The sequence below is a fragment of the Schistocerca americana genome, chromosome 3, assembly GCF_021461395.2.
Source record: "Schistocerca americana isolate TAMUIC-IGC-003095 chromosome 3, iqSchAmer2.1, whole genome shotgun sequence".
Lineage (NCBI taxonomy): Eukaryota > Metazoa > Arthropoda > Insecta > Orthoptera > Acrididae > Schistocerca > Schistocerca americana.
Window position 1 is genome coordinate 918,279,929 of NC_060121.1, and position 20,642 is coordinate 918,300,570.

The following is a 20,642-nucleotide window of genomic DNA, read 5'->3' on the forward strand; positions in this document are numbered from 1 at the left end:
CAAAGGAGATGGTGCACATTACAGTCACAGAGCAGCGGAAAGAGTGAGGGAATTGTCCAATAAGCTGGAGGAAGTCTGCCCTGGTGACACTGAATAATGGAGGTATGTTAATGCTACAAAGGGAAAGGTTCAAGTGAGGAAGGAAAATTTGGACTTCAACAGCTTGAAGCTCGGTAGTCAGGGAGACTGTTTGACTATGAAAGTCATTCCAGATGACAGCATGACTCCCCCATGAGATAGAATGCTGTCCTCAGGGCAAAGGTCAGAGCAGACTGGAAAGAAATGCGAGAGGTCAAAGCAGTCATGAGGATGCAATTTTGTTTCCTGGAGGCAGAGAACAAGTGGACAACATAAATTCCAAGAACAGCCATAATTCTTCTTTTCTGGCTCTAGAGCCATTAACGTGCCATTGGAGGAGGATCATAATGAGGGAAGCGGAGAGGGAGAGTGAGAGTGAGAGGGTGGAGGGGGCAGGGGGGGGGGGGGGGGGAGAGAATAAAGGGGTGTCACCTTAGCAGCTGCCGAGTGCCAGCCTTCAAAGACTCACTGCTTCCAGAGGCAGGTAAGGGATCCTGCTTCATGAGATCTACAGAGGTGCTGGTATTCTCCCTCTGTCAGTCCTCAGAGTCCAAGGCAGAAAAATGGTTGGCAGTGTGCACTGGCAACATGGCAGTCTGCCAAGTGAGGGTATCACGCGGTGACACTGTTGAAGAGGATCTCCAATCAGCGAAGGAGAAGACCGTTTGCCTCTGTCTAATTTCTTGGAGCCTTTGCGAGTGGCAAATTATGATTCAGATGTCTGTTAGCTGGATGACATAAGAAGTTGTTGGAGGACTATTCCTTCTGTCCTTTCCAGTCAACCGATGGTGTAGCATGTGATTTTGCCCCATGAAGTGGAAGTTTGGTGACTAGTTGCACAGCTGTAAGAGGACACAGGGATGCTACCATGACATTGGGTGATCTTACAACCATACTGCTGAATTTGAGATTGCATGTCTGCATGGCCATGTCCTTCGTGGAACAAGATGTAGCAAGAACAGTACTGTAAGTGCCGGATGGTAAAACGCAGGGTTTCCGACTAGCCAATAACTTGTGAGCTACAGGGTAAGGGTCCTTTTCCTTCACTTGGATCTCCTGGACAGCCTGCTCACTGAGATACACAAAGGTTGTACGGTCGCCATTGCACTTGATGCAGTGGGGAGAAGGAGCTGGACAATCACCCTCATGAGCATCCCTACCACAGGTTACACCCTTGGCCAAGTGTCGACAGGACATTCGAGTATGGTTGTAACGATGACACACTGGCAGCAGCACATTGGGTTTGGAATGTACAGTCAGACTGTGATAACTCCGAAGCCTGCTTTGATCTTGGACAGAAGCACTACTCTGTCAAACATCAGGTAAAGAGTGCATGTGGGCACTAAGGATGCCTCTACCTTTTTCATTACCCAATAGACTGCAATGACGCCCTGATCCTCTCAGTCAGACCATCAAGTAGCCTAGTGTAAACAACCCCATGTATAGAATTCAACATGTGTTGGGCCTTGACATGTACAGGATAGCCATGGTGGAGCGAAGCTGCAAGCAGCTGTTGTGCTTGAGAATCGTAAGTCATTTCCAAAAGCATAGTGACACAATTTTTGAAACAGTATAAAGTTTATGTAGAATAAATCTAATAGTATATTCTACAACAAATTCAACTATATATGATAAAGTTATATACCAAAGTCGCAGTAGTCCAATGTAAGTTGGAAGTACCCCTATACACCGCTATAAGCACACTGTGTCCGGCATATGACGATTGTCACAGATGGCGACAGAGTTATTTGCAATTTCACAGTGCAACCATAAAAGACGTGCTCCTGAAGCATTTAATTGAAACAATAAGGTTTCACACTCTGTCGAGTCCAGGAATAACCAACGTGGAGGTGGGGAAAGGCTATTCCGTTTTGTTTTTTCGTGGTCTTTATTTTATTTGTTTGTTGCTCATTTTGTTTCATTTCTTTGGTTGTTTGGGTTTGGATATTATGTTTTGACATCTTCTTTGTTATTTTACAGCATTTCAGTTGGTTGATAATCAGTTCAGTATCGAGGCGGCATTGTATTACCCATTGCCAAGAAGTGTCGCATACACATACACACTGTGCACCATGCACATTGATTATTGCAATATTATTGCGCACTTTGCAGCATGTACCATAATTTTTAAAGTAATAACTAACAGGAGGTTCATATTTATCAGGTGATGTATCCTCTCTTGAACCACGCATACCTAAAAATGTTCACAAATTGAGGGGGTGAAAACTGATTATGAATTAAAGATTGGATTTTCAGGATATTATTCCTCAGGTGCAAATTTACATCATAGTCATATAGTAGGCTTACACCAGAAAACTGTTTTAGAAAATTCTTCCATGGTCTGAATGTGTAAACATCAAGTGGCTGGATTATGCTGGTTGTTCCAGCAGGAATGGTCATAATTTTCATGTCCTTATTACCTTAGTCTATGTTGTTAAATTTCTATTTCATTTGGGCTGTCCAGGAATCCAAACACAGAACAGATCGTTCAGCAAACCATATGATGGCGTTATCTGATGTTAATTTACCATATGTTGAGGCAAATGCAACAATATTATCAGCTTTCTACGTAGTTTGTTGAACAATGTGTCCAACCTCAGCATCTGTTTCCTGCCGCACATGAGCAAAGAGAATTGTAAAACACCACTTTCAGGTAGAACTGTCTATATTGCGGAGTTAACGAATTCAACGGCTGAGTGAGACATTCAGCTTTTAGTGTTACTCTACAGGATAGGCTACTACCTACAAGTGTCTCCAAATTAAATCCAGAGTAGTCCGAATTGTAAACACAGTCCTCTCCTAATGACGCGATATTCGATTTTACATTCGCCACAAATGTATTAGCTTTTTCTACTAATTGTTCTTTATTGGTTGACTGTTTTTGGGTAGCAAATTTAGTAATCTTTCTGGAAATATTTCTATGCCTTACTTTAAAATGGTCTGAATGTGTAAACATCAAGTGGCTGGATTATGCTGGTTGTTCCAGCAGGAATGGTCATAATTTTCATGTCCTTATTACCTTAGTCTATGTTGTTAAATTTCTATTTCATTTGGGCTGTCCAGGAATCCAAACACAGAACAGATCGTTCAGCAAACCATATGATGGCGTTATCTGATGTTAATTTACCATATGTTGAGGCAAATGCAACAATATTATCAGCTTTCTACGTAGTTTGTTGAACAATGTGTCCAACCTCAGCATCTGTTTCCTGCCGCACATGAGCAAAGAGAATTGTAAAACACCACTTTCAGGTAGAACTGTCTATATTGCGGAGTTAACGAATTCAACGGCTGAGTGAGACATTCAGCTTTTAGTGTTGCTCTACAGGATAGGCTACTACCTACAAGTGTCTCCAAATTAAATCCAGAGTAGTCCGAATTGTAAACACAGTCCTCTCCTAATGACGCGATATTCGATTTTACATTCGCCACAAATGTATTAGCTTTTTCTACTAATTGTTCTTTATTGGTTGACTGTTTTTGGGTAGCAAATTTAGTAATCTTTCTGGAAATATTTCTATGCCTTACTTTAAAATGGTGAACCCATTTCATAGCTGCCATTAATATGTGGCACAACAAAATAACTTAATTTCTCACCCTGAAAGCCTATTGTTCCAGGTGCAAATCATGAATAGGTAGTGACTTATCGCACACCTTCTGCAATTGTTTCAATACACATCTGGAATTTGTCACTTCGTGCCCCACCTTCGGTGACTTGTGTTTCACATCTATATAGTGATTTTGTATTCTTAACCTTTCTGAAATTATGTTGAGCTGTTCTTAAACTTCTTTCTACATCAAAACATAATTGCCTTTTTTTTTTTTAATCCAAATCTGTTACCATTTTACTCTTCTTACCTTAGGGATGTTCATAAAATATCGATATATCTATATTTTCTCCAAAAAATATCAATGTATATTGGTGATATTTTTTCACCCATATTGGTATTGAAATTGCAACATCATGTGCAAATATTTTTATTTTAGATTATATTTTTTCCGCAATTTTTGGTAAATATTTGAAATTGCTCTTTTGAAATTGTAGTAGCATATAATTTTACTTTCACTATGTGAATTAATCTCACTACTTTTTGAGCTTCCAACATGTCCAGTCTTTCTCTTTTACTGTGTGAAGTAAATATAGGTGGCACAAAGAAGAAGTCCGATTACACTGGGGGCTGGCAATGTGAATAGAATAACAGGATTTCCAATGTGAAGAAATAGCACACCAGTTGCATTACAAAAACAATTTTTAATGTAACTAGTGTACTATTTTGTCACATCGGCATTCTTCAAAAACAGTTGATGAAATCTAAATGACAAGATAGGTCTTTGTGGTATGCAAAGACATGTAAGGGGAAATGCTGATGTAATCAGCACTCTGCACTACCAACAGAAGCTTCAACATTAAACTTCACCGTGCAATTTTGGCACTACAACTGGTGTGTTGCTGGCATTTACAGGAATGAAAAAACAGGGAAGTTGGCATGAAGTGTTCTAGACAAATCCCTTATCTGACTAAACTGAAAGATGGACCCATCAGACACCTTTTATTGTGCCACTTACCTGCAGTTACCATTGTTGGCAAAGTGGTTGTCGGCAAGTGTGAATATGCGTAACTTTTCTTTCACTTCTTGGTCTAAAGAGGATAGGCAGACTGCCAGCTTGTTAATGTACAGAATATCTAATAATTAATCAATACTTAAATATACAGCTCTAAAACTGGCAGTATATTTACACCGTGCAGCTGATTTTTTTATATGCCAGCACATCAATATTTTTTTCCATTGATATATCAATAATTTTTTTGATATATCGAAGCTCGATAATGATATTTTTATTAAATATCAATATATCAGATTCCAGATATTTTTAAAAATATCAACAGACTTATTTCTTACTGTCTTCCACAACAACCTCATAATCCACTTCAAATATCTATTCCACTACGACAGCCTCAGGAAATACACTTTCCCCATCATAAGTCAAAGTGCTTCAACAATCTGCAATTATGTCAGTGTTAACGGACACCGTAATCAAATCCACTAAATTTAATGTGAACGATGTTTCTGCATCAGTAATGAAAGAGTCGCTATTGTATTGCAGATGATCGAAGCTTTTGTTTAGTAGGTATTATACAGTCTTTGGATTCATCATGCTGTATTCAGAATAAACGTGCATACATTCAATCTGTTACATTCTGCATATGCTATTTAATTTCAATCTGACATTCGGTCTGCAAATTTCGGTTGCCTGTTTATGGGAGTAGTGATTACCGAATGACAGTAAGTGCATCGTACACATGCAGTTGAAGTGCATGAGTACATTAATGTATACCTATCCTGCTGCCTGGCTGACCAACACTTCCTCACCACTGTGTTTCCACCAAGTAATTTAATGTCCATACACGCCCTACCGCTTGACGTGTATTGGTGTAAACATGAGGTGGCCACGCGCGCATGTGCCGAGGTGTTGGGTTGACTGAGAGTGTCATGCCCTTGTCACCACCACCCCGGGTTCATGATCACAGTGTAGATCACAATATACGTGTGGCCAGAATAAGTCCATATTAATTCTTCTTACATGCTCATAGTTACTGCAGCCTTTGTAATAATTTATAGTGTAGATAAGTATTTTATTTATTTATTTATTTACACGCCATGTTCGCTAAGACCAAATTGAGGAGCAAATCTCCAAGGTCATGGAATGCGTCAGTACATGAAATGGCGACATAAAAGTAATAAAAGATAAAAATAAAATGTTTATGAACCCGAAAAAAGTCAACCTATAAGTTTAAGTAAGTGCAATCAACTAAACAAGAATTAGCTCAATTTTTCAAGGAACTCCTCCACAGAATAGAAGGAGTGACCCATGAGGAAACTCTTCAGTTTTGATTTGAAACCGCGTGGATTACTGCTAAGATTTTTGAATTCTAGTGGTAGCTTATTGAAAATGGATGCAGCAGTATACTGCACACCTTTCTGCACAAGAGTAAAGGAAGTCCGATCCAAATGCAGGTTTGATTTCTGCCTGTATTAACTGAGTGAAAGCTGTTTATTCTTGGGAATAAGCTAATACTGTTAATAAGAAATGACAGTAAGGAATATATATATTGAGAGGCCAAAGTCAAAATACCCAGACTCATGAACAGATGTCGACAAGAGGTTCATGAACTTACACCACTTACTGCTCGAACCACCCATTTCTGAGCCAAAAATATCCTTTTAGAATGAGAAGAGTTACCCCAAAATATAATACCATATGACATAAGCGAATCAAAATAAGCAAAGTACCTTTTGTGTCGAATGATGGCTCACTTCAGATACCATTCAAATAGTGAAAATGGCAGCATTAAGTCTTTGAACAAGATCCCGAATGTGGGTTTTCCATGACAGTTTACTATCTATCTGAACACCCAGAAATTTGAACTGTTCAATTTCACTAATCAGATCCACATTCTGTGAAATTAAAATGTCAGGTTTTGTTGAATTGTATGTTTTAAACTATAGAAACTGAGTCTTACTGTGATTTAGCATTAGTTTATTTTCTACAAACAATGAACTTATGCCAGGAACTGCACTATTTGAAACCGATCCAATGTTGCACACAACATCCATTATATTTTAGAGTTACCTGTAATACTAGAGGGCATATCATTTATATAAATAAGGAACAGAAGTGGCCTCAGCACTGGTCCCTCGGGCACCCCCCACATCACAACTATTCTTAACACTGTGAATAATGACCTTTTGCTGTCTGTTGCTGAAGTAAGAGGTGAACCAATTGTGAGCTACTCCCCATATTCCGTAATGGTCCAACTTATGGAACAATATTTTGTGATCAACACAATCAAACGCCTTAGTTAAATCAAAAAATAAACCTTTTGTTTAACCCATCCAGTATCTAACAGAGAAAGGAGAATATAGCATTTTCAGTTGTTAAATTATTTCTACAGCCGAACTGTACATTTGATAGCAAATCGTGATACAAAATGATCAATTATCCTTATATACACAGCCTTTTCAATAACTTTAGCAAACACTGATGGCATAGAAATAGGTCTAAAATTGTCTAAATTATCCCTGTCTCCCTTTTTATAAAGCAGCTTTACTACTGAGTACTTTAATCATTTAATAAACTGACCACTCCTAAGGGAAAAATTACAAATATGGCTAAATACAGGGCTAACCCGTGCAGCACAGTACTTCTGCTAGGCACTCCATCATATCCATGAGTGTCCTTAGTCTTCAGTGATTTAATTAGTGACTCAATCTCCCTCTTGTCTGTATCACAGAGGAGTATTTCAGACATCTATTCCGGAAAGGCATTTGCCAAGAGTGTTATATGATTCCCTGTAGGAACTAAATTTTTATTTGATTCACCAGCAATGCTCAGAAAATGACTGTTAAATACTGTGCATATATCTGATTAACCAGCAACATAAATAGTTTTACTATGAACTGACTTTATATAGTCGACCTTGTGCTGCTGACCAGACGCTTCCTTCACAACTGACCACATTGTTTTAATTTTTTCCTGTGAATTAGGTATTCTATTTGCATACCACATACTCTTAGCCTTCCTAATAACATTTTTAAGCACCTTACAGTACTGCTTGTAATGGGCTACTGTAGCTTGACTGTGACTACTCCTAACATTTTGATATAATTCCCACTTTGTTCTCCATGATATCCTTATCCCACTAGTCAGCCACCCGGGTTGCCTTTTACTACTAGTACCCCATTTAGAATATTCTAATGGAAAGCAACTCTCAAAGAACATGAGAAATGTGTTAAGGAAAGCATTATATTTGTCATCTATGTTATCAGCGCTATAAACATCCTGTCACTCTTGTTCCTCTAATTGCTGTTGGATTAACTTTCCCACATAGTTTGTAATTATATGTGACACATGTTTGAGTACAAAAGCATAGCCAAATATGGCTAAGTACAGGGCTAACACATGCAGCACAGTACTTCTGCTAGGCACTCCATGATATCCATGAGAGTCCTTAGTCTTCAGTGATTTAATTATTGACTCAATCTCCCTCTTGTCTGTATCACAGAGGAGTATTTCAGACATAAATCCCGGAAAGCATCCCCGAAAAGTGCATCATGGTCTGAAAGGCCATTCACCCTTTAACTAACAATGCCCACCTAGTAATGAAGAATGAATAAAAATGCTGTCTATGGCTGTGCTCCTATTCCCCTGCACCCTGCACACAGTCTGCATCGGATCATATGAATTTAGGAGATCTAACATCCTTTTTCTTGGACCATCATATACAAAATTTACATTGAAGTCACCATATATAACTAATTTTTGGTACTTCCTATAAAGTGAATCAAGAACCCCCTCTAGCTTGAGAAGAAGTGCTCTGAAGTCAGAGTTAGGGGACCTAAAAGACAACAACAATTAGAAGTTTAGTTTCACTAAATTCAACTGCCCATGCACAACATTACGGTATCTGTTCAGCGCAGTGCTGTGATATGTCTATGAACTCAAATGGAATACTGTTTTTTACGTACATGACCACCCCCCACCCCACAAGGAACTCCTTTGAAAACAGCCAGCAATATGTAGATCCTGGTAAAGGAAGCCTCTGAATTGTAAAATTATTTACTTGGTGTTCCGATATACCAATAATTTCACAGTCAACATCTATAAGCAGTTCACTAACTTTATCTCTAATGCCTCTTGTATTTTGATGAAATATGCTAAGAGGATGTAGATGAAGGTGAAATGGGAGATATGATACTGCGTGAAGAGTTTGACAGAGCACTGAAAGACCTAAGTCGAAACAAGGCCCCCGGAGTAGACAATATTCCATTGGAACTACCGATGGCCGTGGGAGAGCCAGTCCTGACAAAACTCTACCATCTGGTGAGCAAGATGTATGAAACAGGCGAAATACCCTCAGACTTCAAGAAGAATATAATAATTCCAATCCCAAAGAAAGCAGGTGTTGACAGATGTGAAAATTACCGAACTATCAGCTTAATAAGTCACAGCTGCAAAATACTAACACGAATTCTTTACAGACGAATGGAAAAACTAGTAGAAGCCAACCTCGGGGAAGATCAGTTTGGATTCCGTAGAAACACTGGAACACGTGAGGCAATACTGACCTTACGACTTATCTTAGAAGAAAGATTAGGGAAAGGCAAACCTACGTTTCTAGCATTTGTAGACTTAGAGAAAGCTTTAGACAATGTTGACTGGAATACTCTCTTTCAAATTCTAAAGGTGGCAGGTGTAAAATACAGGGAGCGAAAGGCTATTTACAATTTGTACAGAAACCAGATGGCAGTTATAAGAGTCGAGGGACATGAAAGGGAAGCAGTGGTTGGGAAGGGAGTAAGACAGGGTTGTAGCCTCTCCCCGATGTTGTTCAATCTGTATATTGAGCAAGCAGTAAAGGAAACAAAAGAAAAATTCGGAGTAGGTATTAAAATTCATGGAGAAGAAATAATAACTTTGAGGTTCGCCGATGACATTGTAATTCTGTCAGAGACAGCAAAGGACTTGGAAGAGCAGTTGAATGGAATGGACAGTGTCTTGAAAGGAGGATATAAGATGAACATCAACAAAAGCAAAACAAGGATAATGGAATGTAGTCTAATTAAGTCGGGTGATGCTGAGGGAATTAGATTAGGAAATGAGGCACTTAAAGTAGTAAAGGAGTTTTGCTATTTGGGGAGCAAAATAACTGATGATGGTCGAAGTAGAGAGGATATAAAATGTAGACTGGCAATGGCAAGGAAAGCGTTTATGAAGAAGAGAAATTTGTTAACATCGAGTATAGATTTAAGTGTCAGGAAGTCATTTCTGAAAGTATTTGTATGGAGTGTAGCCATGTATGGAAGTGAAACATGGACGATAACCAGTTTGGACAAGAAGAGAATAAAGCTTTCGAAATGTGGTGCTACAGAAGAATGCTGAAGATAAGGTGGGTAGATCACATAACTAATGAGGAAGTATTGAATAGGATTGGGGAGAAGAGAAGTTTGTGGCACAACTTGACCAGAAGAAGGGATCGGTTGGTAGGACATGTTCTGAGGCATCAAGGGATCACCAATTTAGTATTGGAGGGCAGCGTGGAGGGTAAAAATCGTAGAGGGAGACCAAGTGATGAATACACTAAGCAGATTCAGAAGGATGTAGGTTGCAGTAGGTACTGGGAGATGAAGAAGCTTGCACAGGATAGAGTAGCATGGAGAGCTGCATCAAACCAGTCTCAGGACTGAAGACCACAACAACAACAACAACAACAACATGCTAATTCCTTCTCTACTGGGAAACATAACTTCCTCTGAAGGTGAACCCTTAGTCAGAGGGACTTCCTTTAAGCAGCTATACCTATCAGCCGACTTCAATCTAAAAAAGGTGCAGCTCTAACACCAGCCACTACAGACATTTTTCCATGAGTGATCCCACCACCACCCCTACACTGTCACCTATAAGCTTTGCCAGTGTCCCCTTCCCATACCTATCGAGGTGCAGGCCATGCTTAGTGAAACTTGATCTACTGATAGACTCAATTGGCACCACTGAAATGTGACCCACGCCCTCTGCCATCTGCACCTTCTCCAGCCCCATGTTAACGCACCTAACAGCCGCATTAAGATGAGGCCAATCATAACGCTGAAACAATTGCACAAAATGCACATCAGTGCCACCAGTTTGGTCTTTCCCATAATACCCTCTTCTGGCGACATATCACAAATATGTGGAATAAGGAAATAAGGATGTACAATGGATGACGATTCCTGATGGAACAAACGGCATAATCCAGCCACTTGATGTTTACACATTCAGACAATGGAAAAATTTTCTAAAACACTTCTCTGATGTAATGGCTATAATGTAACTTTGCACCTGAGGAATAATATCCTGAAAATTCAATCTCTAACTCATAATCAGTTTTCACCCCCCTCAATTTGTGAACATGTTTAGGTATGCGTGGTTCAAGAAAGGATACATCACCTGATAAAAATGAACCTCCTGTTAATTATTGCTTTAAAAATTGTGGTACATGTTGTAAAGTGTGCAATAATATTGCAACAATCAGATGTGTATGGTGCACAATGTGTATGTTTATGTAGCACTTTTTTTGCAATGGGTAATACAATGTCCCCTCATTACTGCACTGATTATCAGTCACCCAAAATACTGTAAAATAATAAAGTAGATGTCATACGTAATATCCAAAACCAAACAACTAAAGAAATGATACAAAATGAATAACAAACAAATAAAACAAGACCACAAAAAAACAAAACAGAACAGCCTCTCCCCATCACCATGTTGGTTATTCCCGGACTCGACAGTGCACTGCACCACACAGTTGCACTGTGAAATTGAAAACAAATCTACTGCCATGTATGACAAGTGTCATACACCAGACAGAGCGTACATATAGCGGTGTATAGGGGTACTTCCAACTTACATCAAACTACTGCGACTTTGGGATATAACTTTATCATATATGGTTGAATTTGTTGTAAATATACTATTAGATTTACTTCACATAAACGTATTACTGTTTCAAAAATTGTGAGGTGAGAGGAGGATTTTGAAAGACATCAAAATGTTTAAACATGTGGTTGCACAGTTGTAATGTACTTCCATGGTACTAGAGGGAGCTGTAGAAGGTAAAACACGTACAGGAAGATAGTGACTGGAATATGTCCAGCAAATAACTGAGGATGTAGGTTGCAAGTGCTACTCTGAGATGAAGAGACTGGCACAGCAAAGGAATTCGTGGCAGGCCCCATAAAACCAGTCAGAAGACTGATGACTTGAAAACTGCCTTCATCTATCTAAGGAGGAAAGCTTCCCACAATTCTGATTCATTGACAGCACTGATTCTAGCACTTAAAGTGCTGATGAGAAATGCTTTCCCTAGAGCTCAGGATGGTATAAAGCCTCAGAATAGTGGGCTTGGAGAGAGCATTGCAAGGACACTTGACCAGCAGGGAAAAAAAGGCACAATGTGATGTGTGATGGACTATTAAGTATAGCAGCAAATAAGCAGCCTTTTAACATAAAGGAAACTCAAGTGAGTATGCTCTGTGGGCAAAAAGTGGCCTCTGAAATGTGTAGTTTAAGCTGCTTGGAACACCTGTAGTGGAAACTGGTTCTATAAATATGATACAGCATTCCCTGGACTTGGGAATCTAAGGTTCAGAATGACTCTAAGAGGGGACACGGAGAGGGAGGGGGTCTTCCAATAAGAGGAGTGGCTGTGCAGCGCCACTACCATTTTGTGGGCAAATCTATGGGAGTATAAAATGCACTGCACTGCAGCTGCTGGCAGCTGGCAAACGTGAGACGTTGGTATTTCAATTACAGTAACAGGACAGTTTGCCTTTGCTCTGCTATGCAAAAACTGTCAGCACAGCAGTAAGATACGGTTCTTACAGTACAAGCAATGGGATTTCTCCACTGACGAACTTTAGTGTTAGTGTTGACTATAAGTGGAACACTTACATAACAAGTGCACTGCTATCCAGTATAAACAAGTGTCATTTTGTAGTAGATTCATTTACAGCCCAGCAGTACTACTAGGACGTGGACAGTATGAAGTGGACAACAGGGAGCCACCAACAGCTGTCACAAGTTCAATCCTCCGTCGCTGTATCACGTTCCTACATCAAGTCCACATTCTGCACTTAGTGCCACAGTGTGGCAGAGCTATTCCACACCCACTCTACCAGTGAGCTGGACTCCTACCCAGGGGGGCAACGAGTCGAGTCCCAGTCACAGCAGATGCCTTCTGCTGTCTTTGATGCAAGCACTGCCAGGCTACACACCATTACCGGCCACGATGCATCGGTGCACCAGGGAGCTGGCTACTACTGCAAGTACTGTGGCCACCTTTAAGTGCCACTGACACTGTGTGCTTATGATACAATTCATGTAATTGGGTTGCATGCTGCTTGTTGGGCACTGACTGGATGTGCTGTGAGCTAGCTTGACACTAGTTGTCACCTCCCTCAATGGCTATGTCACCCCCACCATGTGTTGAGAGGGGAGTGGTCACTACTCCACACTGCCAGAGTGCAAACATCTGAATAAAATAAACAGCCAATTCTCTAGCCCACCTCAAGCCAACAGCCCCGCCGCAACCCTCCACTATCAGCCATCCTGCACCAAAGCAACCCTGCCACCCCTGGTGTTGGCTACAAGGCAGGGCACACTATCAGAGGAGTAGGAGGCAGTCCCCACAGACAGTTTCAAAGCAAAAGTACCGCCACATATTGTGGGGATAGTCTTTTGTTCCATGGAGGACACTTTAACACTATGATGGCAATAGGAACAGTGTAACATTTGGCATGTAGCCCTGAGGGACACCTTTCACTTGGACTCTTGGGGAGATGAGTGATGCACCAACTCTAACACGTTACAATCAGAGAAATAAAAACTGATAAATAAAAAGGGGGCAGGGAGCCTCGAAAGGCCTAGTCATAGAGGCTAAATAAAAGATGCCACCAAGCCATGTCATATGCCCTACATAAATAAGACAGGACTGTGAATAAATATTGCCACTTACAACAAGCCTATCAGTGTGCTGGATTCAACCTAACCAAATAGTCAGCTGTGGATCATCCCTCCTGGAAACCATATTGATAGGGGGCAAAAGGACCCAGCCTAATAATGAAGCTACAGTCTTTCATGCAGTTTGCAGAACATGTTGGTTAGACTAACGAGTAAGTAGCTGTCAACACACAGAGTTTTGCCATGGTTAAGGATTGGAATGATACTATCTCTTCATTGTGAAAGGAAAACACCTTCTAGGAAAATACAGTTGAAGACCCTCAGCAGATGTAGTCTGCGAGTCAAATTCAGATGTGAATCATCTGATTATGAATTGAATCAGGTCCTGGGGCTGTATCATGAAATGAGTCAACAGCCTGAAGCAGTTCCAAGATTCGTGATACAATACAGGGTTATGGGAGTAAAGAATTACGGAACATCTTCAACTTGTCTTTTATGCATTCAGAAGGCAGAAGTATGAAGAGGATGCCATTATTGCCAGAAACTGGGTCATGAGATCTTCAGTAACAACTGATGCACCAATAGAAATATCACCATGAAGGAAGACACCATTAAAAGTTGTTGATCTTTGCTGGCACATTAGACAATCGAATTTGCCCACACCTCCACACCAGGGATGATGAGGTATACATTCACAAGGAGAGGACCTTAACATTCCCAGAACTCCTTACTGTATTTAACTGGGTAGTGAGCCTTTGCAAGAAACCACTCAAAAGTGATTAGGGCAATCTGCAAAGCATGTAGCTTGAGTCATGCAGTGCCCATCGACAGACCCGAATAGCTGCTGCAATTTTTTTTGGTAAATCACAGAAAAGGAGCCCACAGAAAGGGGGACAGCAGTTCCAGAAGTGTATCTGATAGCACTGAAAATGTCTCACACAATTTTGTTGACACCATCTGATGGACAGTGGGGAAACACAGAGGTATACAACTTCCAGTTGGCTCTTCAGAGAGCCCAATGTATTAAACGCTCTGTAGAGCAGTGACAAGGAAGGGACAGGATCACATGGAAATCATCACAAAGCAATTGTAAGATTAATAGCTGAAAACATGTCACGGGTGTCACTAAAGTCAGTAGGTTTTCAGTCATCATAATCAGAAAGAAATTGTCAATCAAAAGGCCCCTACTAAACAACATGGCAATCCTCCAGAAGGGGTGGTGTGCATTTATATCCCAAAGTAGGGGAAAGGGGAAAAGAGGGAGGGGATGGAGTGCTGTCAGGTGTTTATCTTATATCTGAGGCCAGTGTAATCGGGTACTGAAATGTCACAGTGTTTTTAAAGCGCTTACGCATAATGTTTTTGAGGCAGGGCATGGGAACTACACTGGTATTTACATCGGTGAATGCCTAAAAACACTCTGCGAGGCAAATTTGATCTGGGGCTGGCGCATCTCCCTGTGACCCCGAAGAGGGCACTTTAATAAGTTCAGCTATATGGGTGGGTACAGCGATCCATCCTGATATACATATTATGTTCCAACGATTATTTTTCATTGAAGCAAACTAAAAATAAAGCAAATGTTTTGTACTAAAAGATAATCAAAAGCTTGGAGAACGATTGTCCAGGAATCACCAAACCATTACAGATAATGAGTTACTGTATGAAACTGACCAAAAAAATGCAGAATTTACATGAATTTAGTTGCAATGCAGCATGCAAGACACACTGTCTAAGTTGAGCAGGCAGTGTAGTTAAGAAACAAATCTTTCTAAAATCATTATTGTAAATTGTCTCATAGGGCATGAAGTTGAGAGCACACTCATAAAAATTAACCAAGCTTTGAAAGTAAAGTAAAAAAGTTTTCACATGAAATGTTGCTGCATTATATACAAGACAATAAATACTGAGTATTGCCAATCCACTGCCATTTAACAATTACGCTATTTTCACTCAAGTGGCTGTGCTAAGTAGTGTTGTTTCAAGTATAGCAAATGCATGCATTATACAGGAGTATTAACACAATCTATGAAGGTGGATTTGAGATGTGATATGACTGCTCTTGTCTAATTGGATCTTTCTCCTTTGATGCCCAAACAACCAATGCTAAAAGTGCATGCATTATGTTTTCATGAATCATCTGTATTGATGTACTGCATAGGGAAATTTTCCCATTATAGTAACAGTTGTGCTCAGAGAACTGAAGCCAAGACACATACCAGATGTGGGTCAACGGACGCGTCCGATCCCACCTGTCGGATTGACCCGTGACGTAAGGGTGTTGCGGTGTGTGATGTCATGACGGTGCGGAGTTTAGTTTATGAGTGTGTTGTGTTTGTAGAAGTCGTCTTGTTGTGGTTGGTGGTGTGTCTACAGTCCGCGTGTTATGTGGTGTATTGGGTTCATTTGGGTGTTGGTGCTTGAAGTGTGTGTTTGTTGGTCATGACTGTTGTAGAAGAACGGAAATTAGTTTCAGTGAGTTATGAATTAATTTTCCGTTGTGTTTATGCTATTGTGGTGTCGTTTGATGTTATTGATTTGCTGTTTGTCATGTGGTAAGTCATTTAATTCAATTTGTGGCTTCTTTTGCTAGGTATGGATATGACTTCTAAGTTTACTAGTGCATGTCTGCAGGCAGAAATGGGGGAGAATGTGTTGTCTGTAATTAAGTTTCTGCAACTTTTTGGGCTTATGGCAGGGACAGTGATATGCAGCGTATGCAAGAAGAATATGCGAGTTAGGGGTTGGGTTCGGTTGTGGTTTGCGTGCGTGTGTGTGTGTGTGTGTGTGTGAGAGAGAGAGAGAGAGAGAGAGAGAGAGAGAGAGAGAGAGAGAGAGAGAGAGAGAGAGAGAGAGATTGGGGTGGCTGAACTAGTGTGTAGCACCGGAACTTTTTTGTGGTAAGCAGCCGTTTTTTTGGGTCTATTGTTCGCGTGTTATGGTGTTTGGTAGGGCTTTTATGTGTTGTTGGGTCAGTGTTATTTACTGCATGTGTTGGTAGTTGATGTTTTGGTATGGGCATGTGTGGTTGATTTATGTATCTTAGGGGAAGTACTCGATTTCAGTTTTTTTGATATGGTCAGTTGCATTTGAGATACATAGGTCACGGGAACTGACTGATACCAAAGTGTCATTGTAGCTATGTGTGTTTTGGTATCGTGAGCTGTTGTTGACCTAGATAGGTCAAGGGAAGCATTCGATTCAAATGTGTCGTAGCTATGCATGTTTTGGTATTGTGATCTGCTGTTGACCTATGTAGGTCAAGGGAAGTATCCTGTCCCAATTTTTGTTGTTTTAGGTGTTGGTTTTGTGGTATTGATAGTTGTGGTGTGTTTATAATTTTTGGAGTAGTTGGTTTTTATTTTGTGGTATCGACAATTGCGGCTGAGCTATGTAGGTGAATGGAAGTGATCAATTCCTGCCGATATTGTAAGTGTAACGGAATTTGGGAATTTTGTGGTGTTTTTATGTTGTCGCTTTGTGTGGTTTGGGATCGTAGTGTGTGTGTCTGTACATGTTTATATTTAGTTTTTCCCCACCCAAAGAACCCTAATTTCCCGCACTGGTCCCGTTAGTTTGATTATATTTATGGAGGGAGATGTGTTTGTTGGTTTTACATGTATGTTTGCGTTTGTTGTCGTCATCAGCACAATACTGGAGACATTGAGAATGGTCGTTTCCGCCATATTGGTAACATCGTAGGTCAATGCAGACAGGTGGAATCAGGCGCTCCTGTAATCCCCAAGATGCCACCTGCAGGAAGACTGGTCAACCACTGGCAACATACATTCAGCTGGAACCATTCTTTTTTACAACTTTTTATTGCAATGTTCACCATCAGAGCACACACAAGGTACCATTACCGGTTTCAACATATTACCAAGTCATTCTCAGATGATCTGAGTGTTTTATATAGTAATTCTTCAACAAGACAGGCCCAAGGGGATGCTCACACTCTAAACATACATAGGCTATGTCTCTCTCGACCTGTATAGTTCAGGAGTTATAGTGTAAGACTGTTGCATTCAAATCATCTCATCTCATTGTTATCAGTAATGATACCATTTGATTAATTTGAGGTTATCATACACAGTTAAAATAAACAATGGAAAATACAGGATGGTATAATGGCATTATTATAAAAAGGATAACTACTACTCACCATATAGCAGAGATGTTGAGTCGCAAACAGGCATAACAAAAAGACTGCTTAACAAGTGAGCTTTCGGCCAAAAAATTTCATCTAAACCACTGTCCTGGTACCGAGGCTGGACTCAGCACCCAGAGATAGTGGCTTGTGTGTGTGTGTGGGTGTGTGTGTGTGTGTGTGTGTGTGTGAGTGAGAGAGAGAGAGAGAGAGAGAGAGAGAGAGAGAGAGAGAGAGAGAGAGAGAGAGAGAGAGAGTGTACTGTCTCCTTTAGAAGAAGGCCTTTCAGCTGAAAGCTCACTTGCTTAGCCTGTTTGTTGTGCCTGTGTGCCACTCAGTATCTTCACTATATGGTGTATAGCAACCTATCCTCTTCATAATATTGACACATATAGGCCTAATTAAAAAGCTTTACAAGACAGCCACTGTACCTCCCTAAGGCAGTATTCCTAGTCTGTGTAGACATTATTTGTTTCTCTGTTCAATATCATATGGATTGAACAATAAGCTTTTGTGTTTACAGCTTGTCATTTGCTTTAAACACCTCATTTTTATACATAATTTTTAAAATACTCCTACACTTATTTTTGAGATGCAATCCATAGTTCAAGACAATGATACCTACGCTGTTGTATTCCCTCCTCTATATTATCACTGACTGGATTTAGACAGTTTAATTTCCTGCTCCATTTTAGAATTTATAGGTTAAAAATGTGTATGTGTCTGTGGAACATAATAGTGTAGAAATTCAATTATGGATCTTATCTTAGGACTGCAAATAATAATGACGCTTATGACAGATCCCCACACGCTATGTCAAAGCCCTTATCTGCACTATACTTTCACCAACAGATCCTAGATCTGTACTTACACCTCTGTTGAGCTTGAAAGTAACGGAGCAGCACAAACAATTTAAAACTGTGGTTCCCACCATGAAGCATGTCTGGACAGCTCATTCAAGTGTTGCTGTCATTTTCATAAACACACTTTAATCTCGTTTCAATTCCGCAACACTATAGCTTCATATAATCATATTACACACAACATTCCTTCTAAACATCTCAAAGCTTCAAACACAGTTTCAATCCGAATTATGAACTGAACTCAGTTTCGTAATCAGCTAATTTTAATTCTTAGCAAAGTAGTACAAAAAAATGATATCACTAGCATATTTTGCAGACAAAACAAAATCATCATATTGATGATGATATGAAAAATTGCTGGATGCTGGTATCTTAAAATTTCGTCTGTAGGGCAGATGCGTATTTCCATTTCCAAATAAAAACAAGTGCACACAGTTGTCAGACGAGAACGTAAAAATGATAGTTCAAAATATCATGAATGCCTTCTCACAAAGTAAAATCCGGCAGTTTTCAAAAAGGTCTGTATTTCTTAATATTTCTGTTTAAAGTGAAGACTGCAATGGGACATTTGTGTACTTTGTGACCAGCTCTTAACATTAATCTCGTCAAGACAGTAGTATTGGAGCGGAGAGTACGACAATTATAGTAACCTATATAATGAAAGGGATACCGACAGTGACACTTTCTAAATTGAAGCGAACACAAAGTGGACATTCTTGCTATAACTGGCACGCTCTTCAACTCTGCAGTGCATAATAATGCTACAAACCTACACCGTAATTTCTCCAGATGAAAAAACAGGAGCTTGTTTACTGGTTACAAAACAATTAAACACAATTAAATGTGCACTACGGCATAACTACAAGCAACTGCGCATAATTATCAACAAATAAATGCCACATAGCATGGCTGATCATTTTTACGTGTAATAATAAGTAAAATTATCTATTGCCTATTAAATTAATCTTACCTTTCCATATGTGTTTTTGAAGTTGTTTCCAATTGAACGCAAGTTCTGTGCACCTCAAGAAAATTACACGATCGTTTATGACGAGGAGAGGGATACATTACGTCAACAGCAGACTTTCGGATAGACGAAATCAAAACTTCACTTGCCGTCGCCAATGTAAACAAAAAATATTGTCGAGTTCTGCTTTCGAACACTACCGAACACAAACACCAACCAAAGATGATAGCATTACATGACAAGAGATGTGCATTAATGTTACAACGAAATCGGTACGATTTTCGCCCTGCGTCGTCTTATTAAATACAAAAGAAACAATAATTTATAGTTCACTTATCTTCTCACAAGATATAAGACACGAATAAAACTATTGTTTAAGAGGAAATAAATGTTATCACAAATCCGTTTCCAGTGGACATATAAACGAAGTATGAGTTTAACTGTAGCATAAATTTTATTTCACTGGCGTAGTTGGCATATTTAAAATAGTGAATCACATTCGTTGCAGTCATAATTTATCGATAGGTAATTACAACACGCATTGTCATCAAACCTCAAACTGAATTTATCGATGGGTAATTACAACACACATTATCAACAAACCTCAAACTGTCAGATCACCCCAGAATCTGCGAAATTAAGACCAGAATATGTAATTTGTCACAAAACAACAATTTCGTATGAAATGAGATGTGTCAGTCTACAGTACAGCTCTTGTATGTGCATGTGCTGAATAAACCGTTGTTAAGTGAACTAGTATTCGTCTTTCATCTAATTACACCTTCTTCTATGCGACAATATCAGTGTAAGCTACTAGAGACTTCCATGAAATGTATATGTGAATTTTTGTTAAGCTCCAAGCCCTCTGCAAAATCAGACATTCTAAAAATCTCCATGGACAGAGTAAGAAAAACTCTCCTGTATACATTATTCATTTTTGTGACTTCAGTATTTGTACGTTGCATTGTATTTTTCTTACGCTACGAGGAAGATTGTTCATGGCACCAATTTAGTTTCAACAAGAATCTATGCTTTAATTCCAGTACTGCAAATATAGTGACCAGCACGAAATTAGGGCTTCAAGGTC

General features: G+C 39.7%; 1 long non-coding RNA gene across 1 annotated transcript in view; it reads right to left on the reverse strand.

Moving 5' to 3' along the window:
• Positions 1-19,810, reverse strand: part of LOC124607145 — a 118,992-nt gene extending 99,182 nt beyond the window's left edge. Inside the window, exon 1 of the long non-coding RNA XR_006978781.1 lies at positions 19,559-19,810. This is a non-coding gene — a long non-coding RNA (uncharacterized LOC124607145). The remainder of the gene's footprint in view (positions 1-19,558) is intronic.
• Positions 19,811-20,642: the final 832 nt, after the last annotated feature.